Source organism: Armigeres subalbatus, chromosome 3 (genome assembly GCF_024139115.2).
Source record: "Armigeres subalbatus isolate Guangzhou_Male chromosome 3, GZ_Asu_2, whole genome shotgun sequence".
NCBI lineage: Eukaryota > Metazoa > Arthropoda > Insecta > Diptera > Culicidae > Armigeres > Armigeres subalbatus.
In genome coordinates this window covers 112,354,352-112,381,610 of record NC_085141.1, presented here as the reverse complement: position 1 = coordinate 112,381,610, position 27,259 = coordinate 112,354,352, and the positions used below count along the sequence as shown (strand labels likewise).

The following is a 27,259-nucleotide window of genomic DNA, read 5'->3' as shown; positions in this document are numbered from 1 at the left end:
ATTAGGCAATAAATCGGGTATTCAGAGAAAAAAATGGTCAACCTAAATAATTTTGTATGTGTCACCATCATTAAATAGTTGAACTTGACCTCGAACCTCTCGCCTGATTCCCCATTGAAGCCACCTTGCAAGGTTCCCTCGTAGAAAATCGAATTATGGGCTTAACTCTTTTTGTTTCACATTTGGCTGACTCGAGCAGCTTGTTACCAGTCGGTCGCTAATAACCGCTAACCACTGCCGCTATGCCATCCAATTTCCAATGCAGGTAGAATCCCCTCCGATCGTACTTCCGTTGCTTCTAGGACAAGCGTTTTAAATTATTTTCTGGGGTTAACTTAATAAAATATGGACGTGCTACAACATATAAAGCCCAAACCGATAGGGTTCTAATTTCGTTACACTCTGGGAAATTTTTGCATTGTAAATTTTAACGACTGCCCTTGCCTTGGTATAATGTTTGTCGTGCCAGTCAGATGATATACAAATTCAAAATTTGTGACTTTACTCCGAAACCAACCTGTTTGTAACTATCGAAGTTATTCGTGAGCAACCAGCAAGGTCTATGTTTCTAATGAATTTCAACTATAGAGACATAAATTACGTAACGCTTGAAGGGGGAAGGGGGTTTTCCGAAGTGTGATGTTCTTTCTTCTTCTTCATTGGCCACTGGGACATTGCCGCCTCGCAGCTTAGTGTTCATTAAGCACTTCCACAAGTTACCATTTCTGCATTCGTATATTATGAGGCTAACAAGATGATACTTTTATGCCCAGGGAAGTCGAAGCAATTACCAACCCGAAAATTGCCTAGACCGGCACCGGGAATCGAACCCAGACACTCTCAGCATGGTTTTACTTTGTAGCCGAGCATCTTACCCCAAGTGTGATGGTCCATTCAAAAATTCAGATGCTCCATACAAAAAGTGTGTCAAAGGGAGAGGGGAGGTTGAAAATGTTCATTTTTTACGTTACGTATTTATTAATAGATCTTTCGTAGTAAAATGAGAAGCTTTTTCTTTTTTTACAGAGGCATTGCAGGCTCAAAGATTGTTCATACAGAACTTTCACAGTTAGTAGCTTTTGTGAGATTTCAAAGTCATATTACCAATTATCCAGTTGTATGTCATTTCGCTATTTGGAGATGAGTGTGTGACTGTAATTTATGTTGGTATATTAGGCTGTGCCATCTCAGTACTCTGTCAGAGCGATGATTTTTGTCTGTATGTTCTATACCAGAAAACAGCTCGCGATTGCGAAACCCAAATAGCGTCACGAAAAATATGATAGACTTTGAACGTTCAATCCAATTCCAGTAATAAGCGAAATGAAAAGAAAACAGCTGAATTCTTTCCAGTCCACAGCTGCACCCTGAAACATTCGATATTGAATGTCTAAAATTTAATATCGAATAGAATTAGTATTCCTGACTGCTTATTCAAATGCATCATTCGTTATACAAAACAAGCTGCACTTCCTTAAAAAAAAATAACTGCATCGGATTCATGTGGGGCGGCTCAAGCGGGGGTGATTGCTTGGGATTTCAGACAACCTTGACCGAAGACGCTACAAACTCAAATAAGAAGCGAGCAGGAAAACAAGTTTATACTATGGGTTCAGCTTTATCCGAATAGAATGGACTCGAGTAGATGCTGCTTTGTTTGTTTGTTTTGTTTTGCTCGCAAAACGTGGACGATAAATATTTTTGAGAATTTTAAATAGAGTTCAGACTTGATATGACTCAACCATATCAAGGTCTAGCAGATAATGTATTACCTGTTTATATGCAGCCATTCGCTTTTATATTGTATCGTTGCGCTATTGGATAATATTCACGAAACAGCAAAAGATTTCATTAGTTTATAACACTATATTTACATAATGTGTGTACATGTTCTTCATCCCTAAAATACATCAAACATATTTCATAAAAAGGGTTATAGAACTTAACTAACAAATTGTGTCATATTATATCATAGATTATTATCATAAATGTCAATTATATCATAAACTTCGTCTATCCAAGTGTGATAATATATCAATCAACTTAATCGGACGGAAAATATTTAATCTGGTTTAATCGATAGATCATTTTATTCAAAACTAGCTATTTCGTCGATTAAATTATTACAAATAAAAAATAATCATTACTCCGCTGTATCAAATCCAAGTTCAAAATATTTTGACGCATCAAAATATATTCCCACCAGTTTCTCCATATATGTATGGATGGCATTGCGGCTTCGGAAAACCGCTTTTGGTGAACTCTTCAATAACGCAGGAATGTTGTTCAGGTTTGTTATTTTGCAAACATTCATACAATTTTGCCTATTTAGTAAAGTCACAAAATTTTACCATTCCCAAGTAACCATTTGCACTGTATTACGCAAAACCGCCGCATAGGGCCAATATATGGCTATTTAAAACTTATAAGCATTGAAGTAGCATTATATGCCCGATTTGGCACGTTCCAAGCAGAGTTGATTTTTGTTTCATGGCATTTCACTAATTTTAGACGACTTAATCTTCCCAGAATTGAAATAAACACTTACAGAGGAGTCCCGTACGTCTGCTAGAGGATCGTAGTAACCGTTCGCGAAGGTGGACGTCAAACATTTTCGTCCACACGAATTTCATCCAGTGCTATTTGATTATTTCGACTGTGGGCCCGGGATCCTAGTGCGAGTGATTTTTACGGTGCCATACGTTTCCGGCGATGTATTTTTTTTCGGTAGCGGTCGCGTAAAAACAAAAGTTTTTAGCTTTCGATCAACTGTTCGGATGCGTGAGTGTGTGATTTGTTGGTCTTTCAGGTTCAGGTACGAAGATTTTTAAATCATTATTGTTTGAAGTTTGAAAATTTGAGTCTGAGGGCGATCCTGCTGATCGCTTAAGTGAATGTTAGATTGGTTGCGTGGGTGGCGTAGTCAGATGTTCCGTACCAGCCGTGCAGATTATAAACGGAAGTATTATTACGGAGAAAAAGAAAAATTTGGAAGGCTACGCAGCAATAATGCGCAGAGGGCAATCTCCGCGTAGAACAAATCATACATAGTGTGCGTTGAATTGAATTCAATCAATTGTCATTAAGCCCCAACAATTTGAATACTGTGTACATAAACATGTAATAAATAATTATTCCAACACCAAAGACTAAATAATTAGTGGTCAACCAATGTATAAACAGATTCAAGAGAGAATTGATCCCTTGGCCCATTGTATTATGAATACCATTATAGTAAAGTTAATTTTACCCCAAAAGTGTTCCTGATTATGTTGGTGTTGACTGCATAAAAATCTAATATACATTGGTTTAGTGCTATAGTTTCTTAAAACTCTTATATAATGATTGATTATGGGCGGCCTAATGAACCTGGATAGACTTTCTGCCTTACCACGAGGCCACCGTATCAAGTCTGTTAGAGAATACTACCCAGCACCAGGATTCGGGCTAATGCGCTAGCGAAGCACAGTCACTTAGGTAGGGTCTGCATGCGGATGCTGCTTTTCATATAAGCCCGCTGTCAAACCCTCCAGCTTAGGCAAGCTCCACAACTCGCAGTGGCCAGGTGTCACGTCATCAAGTTCTTGGGCATAGTCATCGCTGCCCCTTGAAACCCACAATCTTTAACTTATAAATTTCATTGAATAAGTCTCTTCTGTTCGGTGTTTTATACTTTCGTGCAGTAGAATATTTTTGTTTCGGACTTGTCATAAGACGAGTTAGTACAATCCCATTGAATTCCACCACTTAATTGTATCTTGACAGATACGTATTTCGACCTCAAATGTAAGGCCGTCTTCAGTGTCTCGTACTTGACTCGACTTGAAGAAAATGATCGCAGCTTACACTATTTATACTATGCGTAGGTATAATAATTTATCTAGGTACTTATCTAGTTACATTTACTACGGTGTTTACTTCTACTCGCTTGTTTCGCTTAATGCTTAGGTATAAACTTGAAGAGCCAGGAGCTACCATTTCCTTGATCTTTATTCAACAACCGCGTTTGTACCTGTCGGTAGATTTCCAAGCTCTCAGCAACATCAAGTTTCCACGGAGAAGAGACATTTCTTAAAATTTTAATGTTTGATGTCGTAATTGAATGATTTTCCTGATATACATGTTCAGCTACCTTAGACCTAAACTCATAATTTAACCCCTTATCAGTTTCCCTCTTAGCCTTACTTACTTCTGCAATATGTTCTTTGAACCTTATATCTAACGATCTTTTGTTTGACCTACATATACTTTATCACACTGTGAACAATTAATTTGATAAACCCCGGCCTTATTTAACATTTCTACTCTATCCTTTGTGGAGCCCAACAGTGTCTTCAGTTGATTGCTTCTGCTGGAGAATACTAAATCGATGCCGAATTTCCTCAGTCGATGGCGTAGCTGGTGGGTGATGTGTCGATCATAGGGGACCGATACCCTCTTCAGCGGTTCATCGATCGGTGTCAGTGTTGTCAGTTCGTTTTTTCGTAGGTTCCTCTGCTTCTTGTTGATGATTGCTTGTATTGTTCTTTCCTTGTATCCGTTGATCCTCGCTGTTTCCAAGATGTGTTGTAGCTCCTTCGTTTTTCCTTCTTCGCTCAGGGGAATCGTCTGCATCCTGTGGATCATGTGATGAAAAGCTGCCATTTTTTGCTGATACGAATGATTTGATGTGTATGGGATGACTCTCATGGTGTTGGTGGGCTTCCTGTAGATTTCGAAGTCTAATGTTGCATTTGTTCCTTGATAACCAGTAGATCCAAGAAAGGTAATTTACCTTCCTTTTCCTCCTCGTGGGTGAATTTGATGTCTTTATGCACGTTGTTTATCGCTTCCAAAATCCTGGGTAGATCTTTCCGGTTGATAATGCTGAAAATGTCGTCCACGTATCTCCACCATTTCTCGGGTAGTACTCCTTGTTCCTCTAGGTTGTCCTCCAAATTTGCCATGAATAATTCGCACAAAAACGGTGATAGCGGATTTCCCATAGGTGCACCCTTCGTTTGTTTGTAGAAGCTTCCACGGAATGTAAAGTAGTTCTCATTCATGCATAATCTTGCAAGCTTGAGATACATCTTTACCTTTCCTCGCCATGTTGTATCCGTCCGTTGTCCTAGTAGCCAATCCTCCAAAAGGTTCAGAGCATCCTTCACTGGAACGCTTGGGAATAATGCCGCTACGTCGAATGATACCATGATGTCCTCTTCTCCGATGTTTCCTGATTCCAATATCCTCTTGGTGAACTCCTGGGTGTTTACAACTGATCTGCTGGGGAACGGCTTCGGCATACTCTGGAACTCCTTGACTAACCACTTGGCCAAGTTTTGTGTAGGGGATCCCACTGATGAAACTATTTCTCGCATCTCTGTACCTGGCTTATGTATCTTTGGTAGTCCTTTGATCCTTGGTAACACAGGGTTCGTCATTTTAACCCGGGCTTCTCCGATGATCGTCTTGCATTCCTTTATCGTTTTATCCGTAAGTCGGATTAGTCCGGGTAGTGGGTCCACTCTCAAATGCCTGTATGGTCCTCCGTTGATTTTTGTCGTCATCTGTTCATCGTAGTCCTCTTTGTCCATTATCACCACTGCGTTCCCTTTGTCCGCCTTCATGTAGTAAACTGGTTTCTCCTTCAACTCCTTTAAAATCCTCCTCTCGTCTTTGTTCGATGTCCCATGATGTCCTACTTTGATGGCGTCTGCTACGATGTTTCTCACACTATTCTGGTCCCGCTGATCAACATTTCGTGAAATCGCTGTCTCAGTATCCACGATTATCTGCTCTATGTCCGCTTTCTGGGTTGTCGCATACCCTAACCCCTTGTTGAGGTGTGCTAATTGTTCCTCCGTAAACTGCTTGTTTCGTAAAACTTGTTTCGGAATTGTGCGATTCCCCACTGGCTGATTTCCAGTAAGAATGTAGAGTCATCGAATAAGAAGAGCTTTAAATATCCTCACCAATTCTGTTCCTCTTCAGATTGATTAATTTAGAAATGCCAAAATTATAAATATAAACAAAACATAGCAAATTTAGCATAGCTGTCTTCGATCATTAGCCAGGAAAATATTCATTGGAGGCGCTTTGAATTTTCCAGGATTCCAAATTTTTCTTGCAATTTCTTGTTAATTTCTTGTTGAATGTTCTAGTTCGCAAGGAGAATGCTCCTGTAACTGATTTGTCCCTTTAAACATTTTTTCTTGAAAACACACATCAATTGTCGTTTTGTTCGTTTTTGTTCAACTCCACAATATCAAGTATTTTTTTGGTCTCTTAAAAATGATTGACCCATACAATAAAACTGTGAAGGAAATTCAACAAATTACTTTTTTTTAAACTAAAATTAACCTTATTTGATGTCGTTTTTTACGTAACTGCTCCCTCTAACTTTCACGAAAATCATAACTTCAAATAATACAATTGGCACGGGCACAATAATGGGTGGACTACTCTCAAGACATCTCCAATTTAAATTTAAAATGATATGAATGAGTATTTGTCCAACCTTCGAGTGCTATTAGGTTCCAAATTACATTCATTTTAACATCATCATACATACCGCCTTCATTTTGTCATTATTAATTGATAAAGTTATGAATCGCGTTGGACATTATTACCATTAGCAGAAGCATTGCATATCGTCTGTCAGGTACTAAGCTTATTTTCCCCGATAAAATTGAAACGATTATTTGATGGTTTATGTGTCCTGCACCTTCTAATTTCGAGTGCTCACAGAAACAATTGTAACAAAATTAATAATCCGATTCTGGATGCAGTTGCTTGCGTCAGTTTTGTTGATATTATTTTTGCTTAGTTTCAAATTTCAAAAATAGTTTCATTGTTACATTATTGTCGCAGTAAACATTGCATATCCTCGCATTCAAACAATAACGACAGGGTTGACGTTTTAGTCCACCATTCAAATGAACAATCGCTCACTTTAAGTGATTGATTGTTTATCCTCACCATGGATGAACAATTCAACACGTATTCTCAAAGATCTGATTAGATAATGCTAATACTGTTGTATATAAAAATATCCGTAATAATTGGTAAAATAGAAGTTGCATAGATCACATCGCTTTCCATGGTGAATCCCGATCTATGTTTCTGATTACCCCACCCAACTAACACAACTTCCTTCCCGTGGTAATTGTGGAGATGCAGAGGTATTCTCGGTCTCTAGTAGCAACAATAACCACACACTAACTTTCCCTTCCTTTCCCAACTGACTGTAAGGGCTTGGCCGGCGCCGTTATTGATCAAAATTCGAGAGCTGTTGGAACGTGCACTTGAAGAATAGTTGGTAAATCCCAACCACTATTTATTTGGATCGAAGTGCAGTTCGCACCAGCTCCGATCAATCACGGAGTAGCAACCATTGATATGTACAGTCAGTCTAAGCTAAGCTAAGCTAAGCCAAAATTGAAACAAACACTTACATGGACACATAATTGTCATACAGAACGACATACACTGGAATCACTTTTTACGAGGATTTCGGGGAAATTTAATCATTTTTCCAGTTTATCTCAATGTTTTTGTGGATTTTTTCTTTGGGTAAACTTATTCCCAACGTTGATGGAATATTCAGAGGATCTAGTCCAGTTGTGGTCACAGTGTGCTATTTAAGCTTAAGAATTCCATATTTATATACATACCGTCATCGGGGGTGACAATGGGTCAAATGGGGGTGAGAATGGGTCACTGTTTCAACTACTTAGAATGCTTGTAGAATGGATTGAATTTATCTGAGGGCAAGAAGACTAAAATATAAGAGACCTTTTCGAACGGTTTTGCGGTTCGACCTCCAGGCAGCCGGTGAGAGCGATGACCCATTCTCACCCCCAGACCCATTGTCACCCCCGACGGCGGTATAAAAAAAAATTAATTATAATTTTAATGCATAACAATAGGAAGCTTAAAGCCATAACTAACTGTTGATGAAAAAGTCAATTCGATATCGTCAAAAGAAAGAAAAATTATGCAACTTTTTAAGGAGTAGGAAAAAAACAGAAAAAAATCGATCTTTTTTAATACACCCGATTCTTTTTTTACACGGGGGATGCGTTCCGTGTAAAAAAAGTTTTCAGTTCAAAATTCGAAAATCCGTGTAAAAAAAGTTTTATGATTTCTCGACGGATCATGCAAAATGGAGCATCTTTGCAAAAAAATTGTATGGGATTTTTTTACACGGCCGTGTAAAAAAAATCCGTGTAAAAACAGAATCGGATTGTATTTCTTTACGCGGTTTATACCGTTTTGACTCAAAACCCGAACATGACTCATATTCCGAACACTAGCGTTTTATTGCCCTAGAACTAAAACTTTCATGAGTTTTCCGCACTGAGGATCAAGATTACAAGCGAATCCAAGATCCTGTGGAGAAAATAACACGGATAAACCCAAAATTGCCATTTAAACGAGAGTGTTTGGAATATGAGTCATGTTCGGAATTTGAGTCAAAACGGTAAGCAATATCAATTTTTTTTTGCCGAAATCAAATGGCGAATCGAATGGATTTGATGCCAAAATCGATGGTTGCCAAAATCAAATGGGGTCTGCATTGAAAAAATCGCAATAGAAAAGTCGAAATAGTACTTTAGGGGGATAGTTATCATTTTCCCCAATTTCCCATTTATTTGCATTCATTTACATATATGTTGAAATTTTTAACACGGTTTCGCAAAAAGTTGATTTTTGCATTCGTAAAATCAATTCTTATTTGCACCAATTGTCCAAACATGACCTTTTTCAAGTGAATTTATATCACATGTGACCATTATAATACAATCAAACTAATCCCATTCAATATGTAGTCGTTTGTACCGTGAAAGCAAATAATTCAAAGATTTTACACTCACCCCAGGCAAGGATGTTAACGATCATTCAGTAATTTGCGTTCGATCATTTAGTAGTTTGTCAATAACACATTCCAGAAGCTGAATTCCAAATTATGTTGTATGGTGGACTTCTAGTGCGAAGGTTTTACTGCAACTCTGCTCAATGGTTCGTTGTTTGGATTCCACTAGTAACGGAGTTATAGCTATAGTTTCAGTAACTAAATGATAACAAAATTCCAATCATTTAGTTTCAGTTACTGCAACTAGCGCTCTAACTCCGTTATTAGTTGAATTCTAATAACGAACCATTAGGCAAAGTTGTAGAAAAACCTTCGCAGTAGAAGTCCACCATACAACATATTTTGAAACTCAGCTTCTGGAATGTGTTATTGACAAACTACTAAATGATCGAACGCAAATTACTGAATGATCGTTAACATCCTTGACCCCAGGTATCAAACACTGCGGGAGAAGTGGATGATGTTCTGATTTTTTCCTTTCCTCCAGGGTTTATTTCGATAACTGTGACTCTTAATACGTTCCTTCATTGTGATTTTAGTGGTGATTCGACTAATATACATAAGAAAACGCCTGATTAATCTCGTTTTTCGCACATACACAACACGCACACACAGACATTATTTCAAATCATTCGTTAAACTAAGTTTATTAGTTTATTACCCTGTAAGGCTCATTTTTCTTATAAAAAGTTCATACTTAGGTCGAACATATAGATTTTACGTACACTTAGTGTTCGAGGAGGCAAACCAGCCCTCCACTTGCTATTACGAGAATTCTTTGGGGCCTATTCCGTTAAACCAATGAAATTATTCAACAAAAGATACTCAGAGCAATTATCGTTTTGATTTTAGTACAATTGAAGGTCAAGGTAACATGGTTTTTCCACTTACTCCATTCCACTGGGGTAAATGGAAAAACAACTCCTGATTTTAAAATCTATTTCCATAAATTTTAAGCGGCTGAAATGGTATGAATTACCGCACATTTGGTGCAAAATTGACTGTTTTTGATAGCCCATTTTGATTGAACGCATTTAGATCATTTAAACTGGTTTTACACTAATTCAAACATTCAATATCGATTTTTCCTTTTCCATTTCCCCCAGTAGTAAATTTTCACTAATAATTCAATCCAATTTGTACACATTGTATTGAAAAGCTTCAGATTTTTACAAATGCAAACACGGGATCGCCTATCCGTATGCACGTCTGTTCGCTCCATGCTGACATTTCGCATAAATCTAGGAACTTTTTCCAGATTGGCGTAATTGATTCTGACCTTAACTTTTGGGATGACGATTGTGCTCTTAGTTCAAACTATTTTGGTCAACTGATGTACCCAACAGAAAGAATAGATTGCAATCGCCTATTTGAAAAAAGTTCCTAGAAATGACAATGGCCAAATTCGTTATAAATAGTCACTGCTGCAAGTTGAACAGATATGCCAAAAACCGGATAATTCTCACAACCGGGCAACATCCCTTACAATACTAAAAAAATGGAGTTCAGGCTGTATTCTTTTGTCTTTAGAGGTACAATGCAATATCATTATTCATCAGATGCATGTAATCTTCTGATTGAACATTCAAGTCATACGACTGTTGGAATGTATGTATACGAATAGGCATTTTATTTTTGCACTTGACATGTCCTTCGGAATGCACAAATGGCGATGCACTCAGCAGATGTTTGCACATTGCATATGGCAGCGCGTTCCAATAAGCTTCGGACAAGCAAATGAAGCGATTTAGTAAGCTTTTTTACGTTATCAATTAAATTAATTTATTGTTGCTGTTGAATGGATGATTTAGACTTTAATCGATGGAAATATGTTGATTACAGGACGTCTGCAAATTATCCGTCCGATTTTAGCAGTTTGCTTCTACAGAGTAAAAATCTATATACATAAAAATGAATTTCTGCCCCTTATAAACTCGGAAACTACTGAACCGATCGGAGTGAAAATTTGTATGCAGAGGTTTTTGGGGCCGGAGAAGGTTCTTAAGATGGTTCGAGATCCCTCCTTATTTGGAAAGGATGGTTCCCATACAAATGAAACAGAAATTTCTGCATAACTCGAGAATTAATCAGAAAATAAATCATTTTTGACTAAAAATAAATCATAAATGACTAACTCAGTAGCTTTTTGGGCATCAAAGTACAGCGAAACAATTCCCCAGCAATATTGAGCTACGATGGGGATTTAGATCAAGACACGTTTTGCAATTGACGTAGGTAGGGGAGTACAGTACAATATGTCTTAGGGTGACGCCAGAGTAGACGCGACAGTGCAATTTGACAGTACATTGATAATAAAGGCCTTTTACGCTTCTATACCAACGGCGACAGAATCGCAGTCGCCCAACTATAGAATCGCGTCGCGATTGTCACATCACTGTTTGTAAACAAGAATACAACGTGAAGATATAAAATTTACACAACTAGCTACATTTCACATTGATCTCCTATTCAAAACAACATGGTTTTCAAGACTTTCTAACGCATTTAAAAAACTGTTATAAAAATGGGTCTGGGACAAAACGCGCTAATGGTGGTGTAAAACGTATTCAACTGCATGTGAAACAATGGTGAACCACGGTGTATTTGCCCGAAGAAGCTTATTTTCAAAAAATCAGTATTTCTAAAACACTCACTACACGAAAGTATAGGTTTTCCTCTTTCACGTATGTGCATTTTTAAAATGTTCTATCGGGGGTAATTTTTCATACATTTTGGGGGGGGGGTTAAATCGGCTATCATTTGAGATTTCTATGGAGTTTGCATCAAAAATAGTAAAAAAAAATAAAAATTGTTCTAGATCCCCCGATAGAACATTTTAGTTTACCCACGATATGAAAGAGGAGATCATATACTTTCGCGTGGTGGGTGTTTTAGAGGTACTGATTTTTGAAAAATAATATTTCCTCATAGAGACACTGCCCAAGCAGCACAAATTGTTTCACTACTGAACATTTCACTTTGTTGCAACTATTCGGATGGAAACAATCTTTGCGAATGTGCCATAAAATAACTCTCTTGTAATCTAAAAAGCGCAAGAGGTGGAGCCTACGGAAACATCCTTCGATTGCAGTAAAATTGCAATAATGTTGCAAAATACTACAGTGGAAAAAAATGAAATAAAAATATAAATCTGGATTCGATTTATGGATTTTGCGATTGATAGTCCTTCACTCTACCATAACACCATTCAACACTTCGAAGGGATTGCATGTTGACTCACAATAAAAACCATACGATTATGAAGTTTTGTACTCAGGTTTCCTGTTACTTGATTGCACCATCACAGGAAAAAACCCAAATTAATCCACCTAGTGGTGACGATGCCTTTCTCGATTAATTCAAGATATACTGAAGGTGGTAACTTCGTTTTTTTCCAATTCCTATCTACCAAAAATGTTGGCAATTTTGTTTTTCTGTAAAATAAGCATAATACGTTATGTTATAATCAAGTTATGACGATCGTGAAATTTTCTTTCATCCATTTTTGACAGAGAAATAATTCCAAGTATTGTTATTTGTAACAAATATTGATATAATTGTTATGACTAACTGGTCGGGTTAGTATATAACATCATGGTCAAGACTTCTATAAAAGGTTCGATTTCGGAGTGAAAATGTACACGAACATTTTGAAAATTAAGCCAATAATTCTCAAGGCCGACTAGAATACACTGAGGAAAATGGACGTATGATTTTTAATCAAACGCCTTATGAAAATTTGCCACAAGGAATCGGTATGAATTTCAATATGTTGCCTTATGAATGATGATTTTCATTTAAAAAAACAGCAAAGTGCGGCAGACTGGGTTCGAACTACACACTTAACTCAATTCACCGTATTCGGTAAATTTTACCGAAATCTCAACAGCAGAACTGTTCGGTAATTTATTTTACAGATTTTTTGTAATTTTTCCCATTGCTCAACTGTCAAAATTACCGAATATCAGTTAAATAATTTACCGAACAGTTCTGCTGTTGAGATTTCGGTAAAATTTTACCGAATTCGGCGATTTATTTTAAGTGTGTAGGGTGGTCTAACCGGTAGTACCGAAACCGGTAATACCGGTATTACCGACCAATTTTGGGTACCGAAAATACCGGTATTAGAGACGGAAAATACCGGTATTTTCGGTATTTCAAATTTTGCTGTCAGTATAAAAAATCTTGAATATTTTTTTCTCTACTTATATCAGCTCAACTGCCTGTAATCGTATATCTGTCCCATATAAACAGGAAATCCAGCATAGATGGGACAAATATTCGGTTATAAGCAGTAAAGACTCATCGAGCAAAAAATACAACAATTAAATGCGCGCATGAGTAACTTTGCCCAAGTAAGCATCATTGACGACGTTCACGGTACAACAAAAATCGATCAACATCGTCAATAATCATACCTCTCCATTCTCTTATCCATCTGTCAAACTGCGAATGACTTTTTCTTCCATTAACATTGTTGATATCGTTAAGAATTTTCCCACAATGTATGAAATTGTGAAAAGATACGAGCCGTAGTGGTTCTTTACCGGAGATCACCCGAGAAAAACTATTGTCTGCAAACATACGTCCGTCCTGAATTCGGAAAAGAATTTGAATTAGTGATGCCAAGGCACGCTGAAATAATTCAAGCCCTCGAACCTGTTCAAACTGTTGTGGAACAACAGAAGCCACAAAAATCTCCGCCACTATTTCGATGCTTTTAAGGAATGAATCCAAGAGAGACCATCCAAATACGCCGATCTTTTATGCTTTTTTGAATAATTCTTTTCGTGAAGCAATTATCCAGAAACGATTTTAGCGTTTTCTTCGAGGCACCCAGAGCTACTTTGAGTAAGCAAGCGTACGGGATCTTGAAGCGTCAAATCATTCTTGATGCGATCGTTGAGACTGAGGCAACGACCATACCTGACGACCGGTACGAAGAAAATGCCTCTATGGATATTTTTCTGGTTTATCGGTTAAAGAACAACTTGTGAAGAGACTGTAGCAGAGCAAAACACTTGCGTTGCTGTTGGCAAATACGTTGATGCCAGGATCCTTGCATACAATCCGTAAGGAATTCTCCTACTATGAATCGGAAGGGATTAAGGGCAAGTATTTGACACTGATTTCCGACGGTCTTGGAACCATTCGTCATACTTCGGTTGAACTCCCAAGGTTAACCCAGAGAGGGCATTCTTAGTAGTTGACAACATTGCCAACAAAATCCAATGCGGCTTAGGAGATGAGTCGCTCAGTATGTAATGTCTACTTAAGTTTCGCTTTGTTCAGCTCAACAAGCAATGATTTTAACTTTTGAAGTTTGTCAACAAATATTGTTTTTCATCCAAAAGTTCAAATCAAAAGTTTTTCTTTTACTACCTGAATTTTTCACAAAAACCGGTTTTCTACCGGTATTACCGGTATTGACTCCATCAAATACCGAATACCGGTATTTGACAAAAATGGCCAATACCGACCACCCTAGTTCGAACCATGGACGTCGGGGTCGGGAGGCCGGTATGTATACCACATGCCCATCGACGCTTGAATACTTGGGAAGGTAACTGCGTATAAAAAGCATTGTTGGTGGAATAATCAGTCGAAGATTCATAAGGCGCCAGTTATGAATTTCGATAGTCCAGTTCGCTGAGTTATGACGTTTGAGCGGGTCGCATTATGAACGCAAAATGAACTTTTGTTCGAGAAGACGACCCGCTCAAATGTCAAAATCCATCGGGTGAGTGAATTCGATGAACCCCTGCATAAGTCTATATGACGTCAAATACATTTAAGATTATTCAACCAACGACACCCCCACCCCCCTTCGCCTCCTATAAATAGAAGACTAACAAAACCGCATACATAATATAATATGAAAATAAGGAGATGCATAAAACGAAAACTATATTCAAATTTGCCCTTGAAATCACCCAAACTTCACCACAACTCCAAACAACGATGAAACTTACAACTGTGTTGGTGCGAATGCTACGATAAAGTATAATGGCAATAAACATCATCGAGTCTGCTCTAAACTTAAAAGCGCGTACGTTGTTCGTCGATTAGTTTTCGTGTACAACACGTTCCACATTGCAAGCTTTGAACAGCTTTGCTCGTTGCGTTAGCGTTATCGATATTGCCGTAGCGAGGTTTCTAACCCATCGAGCGAACGTAATTTATATTTAGCATGGTAGCTGCTCAATGCTCGTAGTCCCGATTATATAGAAAAAAAATGGAAAACTGCCTAGACCATTTTCCTTGTCAGCTGCGAACGCATTGATCAATCTTGATCAAATTAAATAGCATGAAATAAGAAGCGGGCAGCAGGGACTATGTCCAAGGGCTTGACGATCCCTCCCCAGGCCATCTGCGAGTTGTGGGGCTTGCCTAGGATGTGGTGGGGTTTGACAGTGGGCCCTGTTAAACCTCTATAAAAAGCTGCATGTATCCGCAAGTAGGCACCACCAAAGCGACCGTGTGCCGCTCAAAGCGCACAAGCCCAAGTCCTGGTGTTAGGTGGGACGCTAAACAGCCCTGACACGACGGCCCTCCGACGAGACAGGAGGTTTGCGCAGGCCCAATAAGCCGCCTAGAAAACCAATCATTACGAACAATATAAGAGATAATGCGACTCGATATAATCGGCAAAGACCTAGGCGACGAATACAGGATCACGATTGGAAGCTTGGAACATGGAATTGCAAGTCGCTAGGTTTCGCAGGTTGCGACAGGATGATCTACGATGAATTACATCCCCGCAACTTCGACGTCGTGGCGCTGCAGGAGATTTGCTGGACAGGACAGAAAGTGTGGAAAAGCGGGCATCGAGCGGCTACCTTCTACCAAAGCTGTGGCACCACCAACGAGCTGGGAACCGGCTTCATAGTGCTGGGAAAGATGCGCCAACGCGTAATTGGGTGGCAGCCAATCAACGCAAGGATATGCAAGCTGAGGATTAAAGGCCGTTTCTTCAACTATAGCATCATCAACGTGCACTGCCCACACGAAGGGAGACCCGACGACGAGAAAGAAGCGTTCTACGCACAGCTGGAGCAGACATACGATGGATGCCCACTGCGGGACGTTAAAATCGTCATCGGTGACATGAACGCACAGGTAGGAAGGGAGGAAATGTATAGACCGGTCATCGGACCGGATAGTCTGCACACCGTATCGAATGACAACGGCCAACGATGCATAAACTTCGCAGCCTCCCGCGGAATGGTAGTCCGAAGCACCTTCTTTCCCCGCAAAAATATCCACTAGGCCACATGGAGATCACCTAACCAAGAAACGGAAAACCAAATCGATCACGTTCTAATCGACGGTAAATTCTTCTCCGACATCACGAATGTCCGCACTTACCGCAGTGCGAATATTGAATCCGACCACTACCTCGTTGCAGTATGCCTGCGCTCAAAACTCTCGACGGTGTACAACACGCGTCGAAGTCGGCCGCCGCGGCTTAACATTGGGCGGCTACAAGACGGTAGACTAGCCCAAGAATACGCGCAGCAGCTGGAAGTGGCACTTCCAACGGAAGAGCAGCTAGGCGCAGCGTCTCTTGAAGATGGCTGGAGAGATATTCGATCCGCCATTGGTAGCACCGCAACCGCTGTACTAGGCACGGTGCCCCCGGATCAGAGAAACGACTGGTATGACGGCGAATGTGAGCAGTTAGTGGAAGAGAAGAATGCAGCATGGGCGAGATTGCTGCAACACCGCACGAGGGCGAACGAGGCACGATATAAACAGGCGCGGAACAAACAAAACTCGATTTTCCGGAGGAAAAAGCGCCAGCAGGAAGATCGAGACCGTGAAGAAACGGAGCAACTGTACCGCGCTAATAACACACGAAAGTTCTATGAGAAGTTAAACCGTTCACGTAAGGGCCACGTGCCACAGCCTGATATGTGTAAGGACATAAACGGGAACCTTCTTACGAACGAGCGTGAGGTGATCCAAAGGTGGCGGCAGCACTACGAAGAACACCTGAATGGCGATGTGGCAGACGAAGATGGCGGTATGGTGATGGACCTGGGAGAACGCGCGCAGGACATAATTCTACCGGCTCCGGATCTCCAGGAAATCCAGGAGGAGATTGGCCGGCTGAAGAACAAAAAAGCCCCTGGGGTTGACCAACTACCAGGAGAGCTATTTAACCCTTAAAGGCGCAAGGCGATTTTTTTAGAAATCGTCAAAAGTATTTTTAGCGTAAACTACCATTAAAATTATTAACATTAAACGTATTTTCGGTTTGTTGTTTTAAAACAACATTGCGCATTTAAGGGTTAAACACGGTGGTGAGGCACTGGCTAGAGCGCTGCACTGGGTCATTACCAAGATTTGGGAGGAGGAAGTTTTGCCGCAGGAGTGGATGGAAGGTGTCGTGTGTCCCATCTACAAAAAGGGCGATGAGCTTGATTGTAGCAACTACCGCGCAATCACATTGCTGAACGCCGCCTACAAGGTACTCTCCCAAATTTTATGCCGTCGACTAGCACCAACTGCAAGGGAGTTCGTGGGGCAGTACCAGGCGGGTTTTATGGGCGAACGCTCCACCACGGACCAGGTGTTCGCCATTCGCCAAGTACTGCAGAAATGCCGCGAATACAAAGTGCCCACACATCATCTATTCATCGACTTCAAAGCCGCATATGATACAATCGATCGGGACCAGCTATGGCAGCTAATGCACGAACACGGATTTCCGGATAAACTGACACGGTTGATCAAAGCGACGATGGATCGGGTGATGTGCGTAGTTCGAGTTTCAGGGGCATTCTCGAGTCCCTTCGAAACCCGCAGAGGGTTACGGCAAGGTGATGGTCTTTCGTGTTTGCTATTCAACATCGCTTTGGAAGCGGTAATACGAAGAGCAGGGATTAACACGAGTGGTACAATTTTCAATAAGTCCGTCCAGCTATTTGGTTTCGCCGACGACATAGATATTATGGCACGTAACTTTGAGAAGATGGAGGAAGCCTACATCAGACTGAAGAGGGAAGCTAAGCGGATCGGACTAGTCATCAACACGTCGAAGACGAAGTACATGATAGGCAGAGGTTCAAGAGAAGACAATGTGAGCCACCCACCGCGAGTTTGCATCGGTGGTGACGAAATCGAGGTGGTAGAAGAATTTGTGTACTTGGGCTCACTGGTGACTGCCGAAAATGACACCAGCAGAGAAATTCGGAGACGCATAGTGGCTGGAAATCGTACGTACTTTGGACTCCGCAAGACGCTCCGATCGAATAGAGTTCGCCGCCGTACCAAACTGACAATCTACAAAACGCTAATTAGACCGGTAGTCCTCTACGGACACGAGACCTGGACGATGCTCGTGGAGGACCAACGCGCACTTGGAGTTTTCGAAAGGAAAGTGCTGCGTACCATCTATGGTGGGGTGCAGATGGCGGACGGTACGTGGAGGAGGCGAATGAACCACGAATTGCATCAGCTGTTGGGAGAACCATCCATCGTTCACACCGCGAAAATCGGACGACTGCGATGGGCCGGGCACGTAGCCAGAATGTCGGACAGTAACCCGGTGAAAATGGTTCTCGACAACGATCCGACGGGCACAAGAAGGCGAGGTGCGCAGCGGGCAAGGTGGATCGATCAGGTGGAAGATGACTTGCGGACCCTCCGTAGACTGCGTGGTTGGCGACGTGTAGCCATGGACCGAGCCGAATGGAGAAGACTCTTATATACCGCACAGGCCACTTCGGCCTTAGTCTGAATAAATAAATAATAATAAATAAGAAGAGTGGCTCTGGGAAATGCAACTCGTTGCGATAAAATCAGTTAAGTCTAAGTACATGAAAATCGTGTGAGTTTTTGGGGTTGAAAAAGTGACCATACAGACACACAAACATACACACACACAGACATCACCTCGATTCATCAAACTGAGTCGAATGGTATAAGAAACTTTATTATCAGATGTTCCTGTTAAAAGTTCGTTTTCAGAGTGAAATGATAGCCTTTCGGTACAACTTTGTTGTACGAGAAAGGCAAAAATGTGAGTTGTCAAAACGTTGAACGATGCTAAATTAAACATGAAGACACATTTTACTTATCTGCAAACAATTAAATTTTTAAAGACGCATTGAAAAAAAACATGCAACTTAATGATTTTGTTTCGTGTCTGCAACATGAAGTTCAGTATTCTTGGTTTGTTTGTTTCCAAATGTCAAACAGCATTGCAATTTTAATGAAACATTGATCACAATTCGAACGTTTTTGTCATCTAGATGCAACTTTTTCGTGCTTTGATGTTTTTTCAATGCCTTTAATGAAACTGAATAGAAACAAGATGCTTTTAGGAAGATGTTGCGTGTGCTACTTGGGCGTGTGAACACATGATTGTCTGTGTTTATTAGCGGATTGATCGTTAATGAAAGAATCGCAAATCGTTAAAATGAAATGAAGGGATTTTGCTCAAAATGTAAACAACTTACACATCAAGGGCTTATTCAAAAAAGAATTTTAAAAAAATCAATGAGTGTAGTTTCTCGAACGTTATTGAGCTCGTTTTCCCCCAATGTCCGATATATCACGAGTTTTCATATTTTTTTTTCATTTCATCTTCAAGACATTGTTCTAGAATTATCGAGAACAGTCGGAAGTAAAAGTGCTCTCTGCAGTCCGCTTTGTTCACACACGGTGTGTGAGGGCTGCGAAATGGTGAGTTGACATCTGGGAAGGAGCGACCATCACAGCTCTAGTCCTCGCCGGTAGAGGTTATTGATGGCCCATGGCTTGTGGAGGCGATGAACCGCAAACGCGATGGGCTTTCGGCCTTCGAGGTGGCGACGGAATAGCTGCACGCCATCATCGACTTTGCGTCATCGAAGCACAATATCAGTAAGGACCTCAAGAGGAGCTTGCTGAAACTTCGAAAGTCGATGTTGGACGCCAAGCTGGAGGGGGCGGTCGGGACGGCTAAGTCTAAACCCGTGAAATCGTGGTCTACCCAGACTGAGGCCCAAGGATTCGCGGACTCGGGCAAGATCGAATCGACCGAGGGCGTGCCAGCGAAGACGGTGGTGCCAAAGTCTACCCAGACTGAGGCTCAAGTATTCGCGGGCACGTCGGGGGTGACTGCTCCAACGGAGCAGACACAAAAACGGAGGAGACAGTCTCCAGGGGATGAGCTCCCTGGAGGCCGCTCCAAAACGCGGAGGGTTACTACCCCGAACAAGGGTAGTGGGGCTGGGAAGCTGAACCCCGGCCAGATACCTCCAAAACCGGGGGAGGAAGGACCTTAAAAGGTCCGTCCACCCAGGAAAGACGGTGGTAAGGGGTTACGGCAGGCTGAGAGCTCTCAGCCGCACCAGACCAGGGAAATAGAGGGGGATGACGCCTCCTGGACCCTGGTCAAGAACAAGAGGAAACCGAAGACGTCAAGGGCCGAAGAGAAGGTCCAGGCGAATGAGGGTAGCAAGAAGTCTAGGGTAGGCGCCAATCGCTCCAGGGGCGATGCCCTAGTCATCACGGCGGACGAGGCTAAATACTCGGAAATCTTGAAGGCGATGAGGAGTGACGTCAAGCTCGGTGAACTCGGCGGAGATAAATTCTCCTCTATATTGGGCCTACATACCAGCTATATACAACACCCGTGAAACACGTGGAAAAAATTATATAAGGCCATTTGGCCGAACGGATCGTTTGACCGAATTGCATTTGGTCCAACGTGTCGTTTAACTGAATGGCGTTAAGCCAAACGAATCGTTTGCCGAATGCTTAATCAACCTAAGATCACAAGTAGTGAAGAGTGAGAAATGAGAAGTGAGTAGTGATAATTAAGAACTGTGGAATATGTGAGAACTCGGAAGCAGATTGTAAAATAATCGTTTTTTTTTTTGGTGAAGACCACCTTTCTTGACAATCACTTCCAGGCACATTCATTTTCGGCTCTGGACTGTCAATGTTCAGTTGAATATTAGTCATTGAATATTTATGCACATTCTACAAATCGATAAATTATCTGAAATCTGAACACGTTTTTATTGAGTAAAGTAATTTATCACACAGAACTGAAACCGCGGGGCCCTTTCAACGGTAAACATCAATATAAACAATGCTAATTTTGTTTTTTTCTGCACATAGTAAGCACACTCAGTGACAGTCGAATGAATGAGTTGGTGCAGCAGTCGTTTGACTATGTCATTCTGTTTCGTCCAGGGTGGGACGACCCTACGTTGTGATTTATTTTTAATGGTGATACTCCGGGCGACGAATGAAGAAAAACTACTTATTGATCGAGACTTCTGATTTATTGCCTCCGAGAGGCAGCGTGCCAGCTCGGAGGTTGCTTTCGAGACACTGTACAAGACATTCAATTCAGAGTCGCCTTTTATAGGCGACTCTTAGTACGGAACAATATACAAATTATAATTTGGGGACGTGTGCACAACATTCAAAATAAAATCTAATTAGACTGTCCTGCGCGCCAAACGATCGATTTGCCATCTGCTTGTTGGCGCGCAGATCGTAACAATACACAGAACAGAAAACGAATAAAGCACGCACGCTGTGCTGTTTGGCGCGTTCTTCTTCACAGCCAGCAACTACGATGACGACGGCCGATGTGTGATTGAACATACCGCCGCCCCAAAACGAACGTTTTGCAATTACGTTTTGATGTCGTCTGCTACTGCTGCTGTTGGTGCGGCAGATCGAAAGTGATCGCTTGACATGTCTGTCGAGTGTCGATGGATGATGATGCGGATGGATTGATTGGTTGGATGATGCTCTCGATGCAAATGGTACGATCAGCCCGAATGTGGACGCTGGGTCCGAATGTGGACGCTGGGTCCGGATGTGGACGCTGGGTCGGATGTAACCACTGGGGTCCGCATGTGGACGCTGGGTCCGAATGGCGCAACGGCCGGGTAGGATGACGATCCCTGGGGACGGATAGTACGCTCCGCTCCCCTAACAGCCCTGTGGCTCGGCACAGCGGCTTGTCGATTTCCTCTTCCTCTGCTTCTTTGGATTTGGCTGTCCGGCTGGAACGACAGGCTATCCGACTGGGATTCTCGGTGTCCGGCTGGGATGCACGGGTTCGACTGGGACGTTATCCAACGGAAGCGCAGAGGATGAGGATGTCCAGTGTGCTTATTTGCTTCTTCTTCTTCAGCGTTTTGGATCTGGCGGTCCGGCTGGAACGGCAGGCTGATCGCTTGGGATGCTCGGGATCCGACTTGGTAGCACGGGTTCGCTGGGACGTTATCCAAAACGGTGCAGATGAAAAAGCTTAATCGTCCAACTGTTACAGCAGCTCCTTTGTCACCGTCGGGAAATCGATTCCAGACTCCATCCTGGTCACGGCACCAATGTTTCGTCCAGGGTGGGACGACCCTACGTTGTGTTGATTTTTAGTGATTCTCCGGGCGACGAATAAAGAAACTATTGCTTCAGCTTGACTTGATTTTATTGTCTCCGAGAGGCAGCGTGCCTACTCGGAGGTTACTATTGCGAACACTGTACTTAACATGACATTGAGAGTCGCCTTTTATAGGCGACTCTAAGTACGGATTTTATATAAACATTTATTAGGGACGTGTGCACAACATTCAAATTTGAATTCTAATAGGACTAAACAGCGCGCCAAACGGTACGCATATAACGCGACCACTTGGCGCGAGAACGGAGAACAAAAAATTACACAAATGAAAGGCAGCACACACGCTGCTCTGCTTCGATCCAGCAGCAGCTACGAGTGTAACGTTCGTGCCCGAACACATTCTATGTTTTGAATAATTGCGGTGTTTGTTAAAATTCGGAATGAAAATGCTCCATGAAGATGAATATTTTATGCTCTGCTCGGAAGTGGTTATTGAAGAAAGAGAACAAAAAAGTGATACGTGAGAAACGGGATGTGAGAAGTGAGAGGTGAGAAGTAAGAAGTGAGAAATGAAAAATGAATAATTAGAACGAAATGGGAAGTGAGAAGTAAGAAGTGAAAAGTTAGTAGTGAGAAGTGAAAAGTCAAAAGTGTGGGGAGAAGTGAGAAGTGAAGAGTGAGAAGAAAAAAAGGGAGAAGTGAGAAGTGGGAAGTGAGAAGTAAGACATGATACCTAAAAATTAAGAACTGAGAACTAAGAACTGGATACTGAGATCTAAGATCTGATACAGATATGTTCCGATTTAATCACGTTCCGATTTTGTCACGCTCCGATTTCGTCAACAAAATTATTCCGTTTTTATCAGCAAGAAAATTCAAACATTTTTTTAGAGATTTAGCTTTTAAAATAAAATAACTTCGGTTAGTTTTGGCCAAACGTTGTATTTATAATATTTCAAGCACTAGCGGGGGGCCATAACTAAAAATAGAGCTGTCTTCATTTCACTGAAAGAGCTTAAATGTTTTTTCTTAAAAGAGAGTATTCTCTTCACCAATTTCCCCTTATCGAAACAAAAGTGATAATATGCGGGTTTGTTTGCACTTTATCACTTCAAGACGAATGATTACATTGTTATCTGGTGTTCTGATATATCTGAAAAAGCGTAGAAATATTTGTTTCGGATGTTCTAGGCCAGCCCTGCCCAACCTTTTCAAGTTATGGGCCAATTTTCAGAATTTACACCTGCTGACGGGCCACAAAATATTCGGTACATAGGTATATTCTTTTAATGTTTTAAAATAATATTTTTTTTCGCTTTTCTAGAATAGCCCAAATTTATTTTATCGCTGAAACTTTTGTTTTCATTCCAATATTTGACTCATATTGATTTCGCAATCGGTGACAGAGTTTGAAAAGAGCTGATAAGAGCCTCCAAAAGTAGAAAATATCTCATGAGATAGATTCGAGATCGTCGTTGCATCTGAGGTTAATAATTTCCAAATGATTTATTTCAGGTATTTTATTCACATCAGTAAACGGTGTTGAGAAAATGGAAATTTTGTTACTATGTGAAATTCAGCGAATGGGCTTGAAATTTCAGTTGAAGCTTTATGGAAGCTTTATGATCAAGTCATTGAGATGTTTGTTGATAGAAAAGCTAAATCAGGATCATTCAGCATGGGTTTTCCTTAACCTTGTAAAATAGTGCTATTTTCTTACGAAGAGAATAATATCGCTCAAACGTGGTGTTCAGTGACAAACTCATGCTACTGAAGAAGGTGTTTTTCTTAGGGCACTCGATGTTAGCAACAGCTGGTGTGCATTCATCAACAAGTTAACAATAGTCCAGGACGGAGAATGCTTTCATCCATTTTGTCAACAGCTAAACAGACCCGTAATGCATTTTACAACTTCGAATTTACCCCAGTGAAGAGAATTTGATGCTTTGATAATTTTCTTTTGCAACAATAATTTGAGCCTTAGATTGAAATTCCTTCAAATTTTGTTTTCTTCCTGGTTCAGTGTAAATTTCATACTTTTTGGAACTCTTGATCTTGTAATTCCGTTTCAGATCAAATTTCTTCAACACAGCAAAGCAACACAGCGAACCGAAAATGAAGAAAATTATCTTACCAATCTTTTTTGAAAACGCAATGTTTCACAACAACCTTTTGTTTTTTGGGGTCAGCCAATGCACTCATTTCAAAATATGTAAAAAAATATGTATATATATGTAAAAAAAAAATTATTTCGAATTCCAATGAATGGCTTGTACCAACCCTCCCTAGCAGGCAAGTATTTAAGCCCAATGACCAGACCCCTTCCGTTAAAATTCACTGATTCCAACAGGCAAACTTCACTCGATCCCAGACAACCTTCCTCCATACTCTGAACGATGTCAACTCATAAATTTGGAGTCCTTATCTGCCAGACGTGTGAAAATGCAGCGATTATTTGTGTATGATATAATACAAGGAAATATTGACTGCCCTACACTACTTGAACAAACTCCGCTGCGAACCCCCTCGAATACTAAGGCATTCTTCCTTACTAGCTGTTCCATATCACCGAACAAATTATGGTTTCAACAACCCACTAGACTCCTGTATCCGTGCTTTTAATGTAATTTGTAACGAATTTGACTTCAACATCTCCAAAAATGTTTTTAAAAATAGAATAAGTAGAATTAATATTTAAGTTCAGTCTGTACGATTGTTTTATCGAAGACGGTGTTAATAAATAAATAAATAAATAAATAAGTAATGCGAACGTTGGTTTTTATAACTTCGTTTCTGTGTGTAGAAATAAAGTTTTTCTTTAAAATTGCCTTCCAATCACATTTCTCTTGATATCAGCATAAACAGCAGTAGTGACAACAACTGCGCAGGTTATCCGGATCATCATTAAATGCTCGAATGACAATAACTTTCCAGAGTGCTCTTTGTTCGCAGATGATATTGCAATGCCTGCTTCTAGAGCCAAATAGAAAAGCTTGCGGGCCGATCCTAAAGTATTTTTTTCTGATACGTCGCGGGCCACAAAAAATGGAGCCAAGGGCCGCATCCGGCCCGCGGGCCATACGTTGGGCAGCCCTGTTCTAGGCCGTCCAAACTGTTCTCGAGTACATGTCCTCGAATGTATCTGAAAATATGTCTACAATATGTCTATATAAGTCCAAAAATATCTATGTGGTCATAAGACACAAATTGATCGAGTTTTGAATAAACGTAAACTATTTTAGGGTCTCCAAAACGTCCTGGAGTTTAGAACATGTGATATACCCGGTGAACCGAGCCCTGAACGACGTATTCGTGCATCGTTGAACATCTAAGCAGATTGAGACGATAAGATTTCACTCATTACTTCAAAAAGCCTTTTCGTTTCTCCAAAACGTCTTTGAGTTCAAAACAGTCCAGAACATGTGATCTACTCGAACGATGTATTCGTGCATCGTTGAACATCTCGGCAGGTCTATTGAGCCGATAGGATTTCACTCATTATTTCTACAAGCTACTACAGGCCTTTTCGGTTCTCCAAAACGTCCTTGAGTTCGAAACATGCGATCTACCCGATCAACCAAGTCCTTAACAATGTGTCCATGCATCGTTGAACATCTCAGCTGGTCCACTGAGCCGATAGGATTTCACTCATTACGTTTACAAGATACTACAGGCCTTTTCGGTTCTCCAAAACGTCCTTGAGTTCAGAACATGTGATCTAGCCGATCAACCAAGTCCTGAACGATGTGTTCGTGCATTGTTGAATAACTCAGCTGGTCCACTCAGCCGATAGGACTTCACTCATTACTTTTACAAACTACTACAAGCCTGTTCTGTTCTCCAAAACGTCCTGAAGTTCCGAACATGCGATCTACCTGTTCCAGCGAGCTGGTAGGATATCACTTAATTTTTTTACAAGCTACTGTGGACCCTTCATTAGTTGGTGTCCTAAGACTTGATATCGAATTGTTGAAACAAATGACGCCGTACTCAATTATTTTCACTTTTACTCTGATAGTCCTTTCGAACAATTTTCCAAGATCTTCTGTTCAACATCTTGATACCGACTGTATTACATCTCTTCAAAACGTCATGGATCTCAGATCATTTCAATACCAAGTTTTCAAAACGACTTTGACCTATCCAATGATCCAACTTATGAATGATGTTAAATATGATATCTCAGTTGGTCCGGATTGGCAATCCTACGTCTACGCTCGGAAACCTAACTGGAGACCCCTTGGACATCTTATGTTCATGGAAATTAGGATCCTTTGCTTTTTGAACTGGATTTGGTAAATACTGACGTCGAGGATATTGTAAAAGTCATGATTGATATATTATATACTTTGAACTGAACTCAAAAACGTTTACATTATTCCTATTGAATATATCCAGTATATACCGTAGATAAGATAAGCTGGTTGTTCTGTAGATACTTTGGATTAAACTTTGAACTTCAAGTATTCGAGAAAATTGGATTTACACTTTGAGATAAAATTAATCAAGTCGAGTAAAGTACGAGACACTGAAGACGGCCTCACATTTGAGGTCGAAATATGTATCTGGAAAGATAACAAAACGTGGTGGAATTAAATGTAAAGTACTAAACTCCTCTTAGACAGCTGGATTTACTAGATTTACTGGATTTTCGATTATATAGACATTGCATAAGCCTTGGTTGATCAGGTAGATACCGTGGGATGAAATACAGAACGTTTTCGAGAGCCTTGAGTATTTTATTTATTTATTTATTATTAAATCTTCAACTTAAGTATCTCGTATTCATGAAAATTGATCACTGTCTCAACGATCCAGATGACCAAACTTGATTGAGTCTTTAGATTTATTAAACAATGTGGTATAGGATTCAAATATTTCAGATTCATCTGCATGTTGTCCGAAGCAAAATTTCCCAAAGGTGTTGGATATCTGAATCTTCAGGGTATAGTCAAACATGACCTTCCTGGACGGCGACATCATGATGAACATTTTTGCTGATGAACCTGGGGACCTAGCTCTCTTCTGTAATTTTTCACAGCCAA

The 27,259-nt window shown here is 40.7% G+C and overlaps 1 protein-coding gene across 1 annotated transcript in view; it reads right to left on the bottom strand.

Annotated features, from left to right (window-relative positions):
- The window catches only part of LOC134219099 (glucose dehydrogenase [FAD, quinone]), a 102,280-nt gene that overhangs the window by 50,155 nt on the left and 24,866 nt on the right, over window positions 1-27,259 (bottom strand). The window lies entirely within an intron of this gene.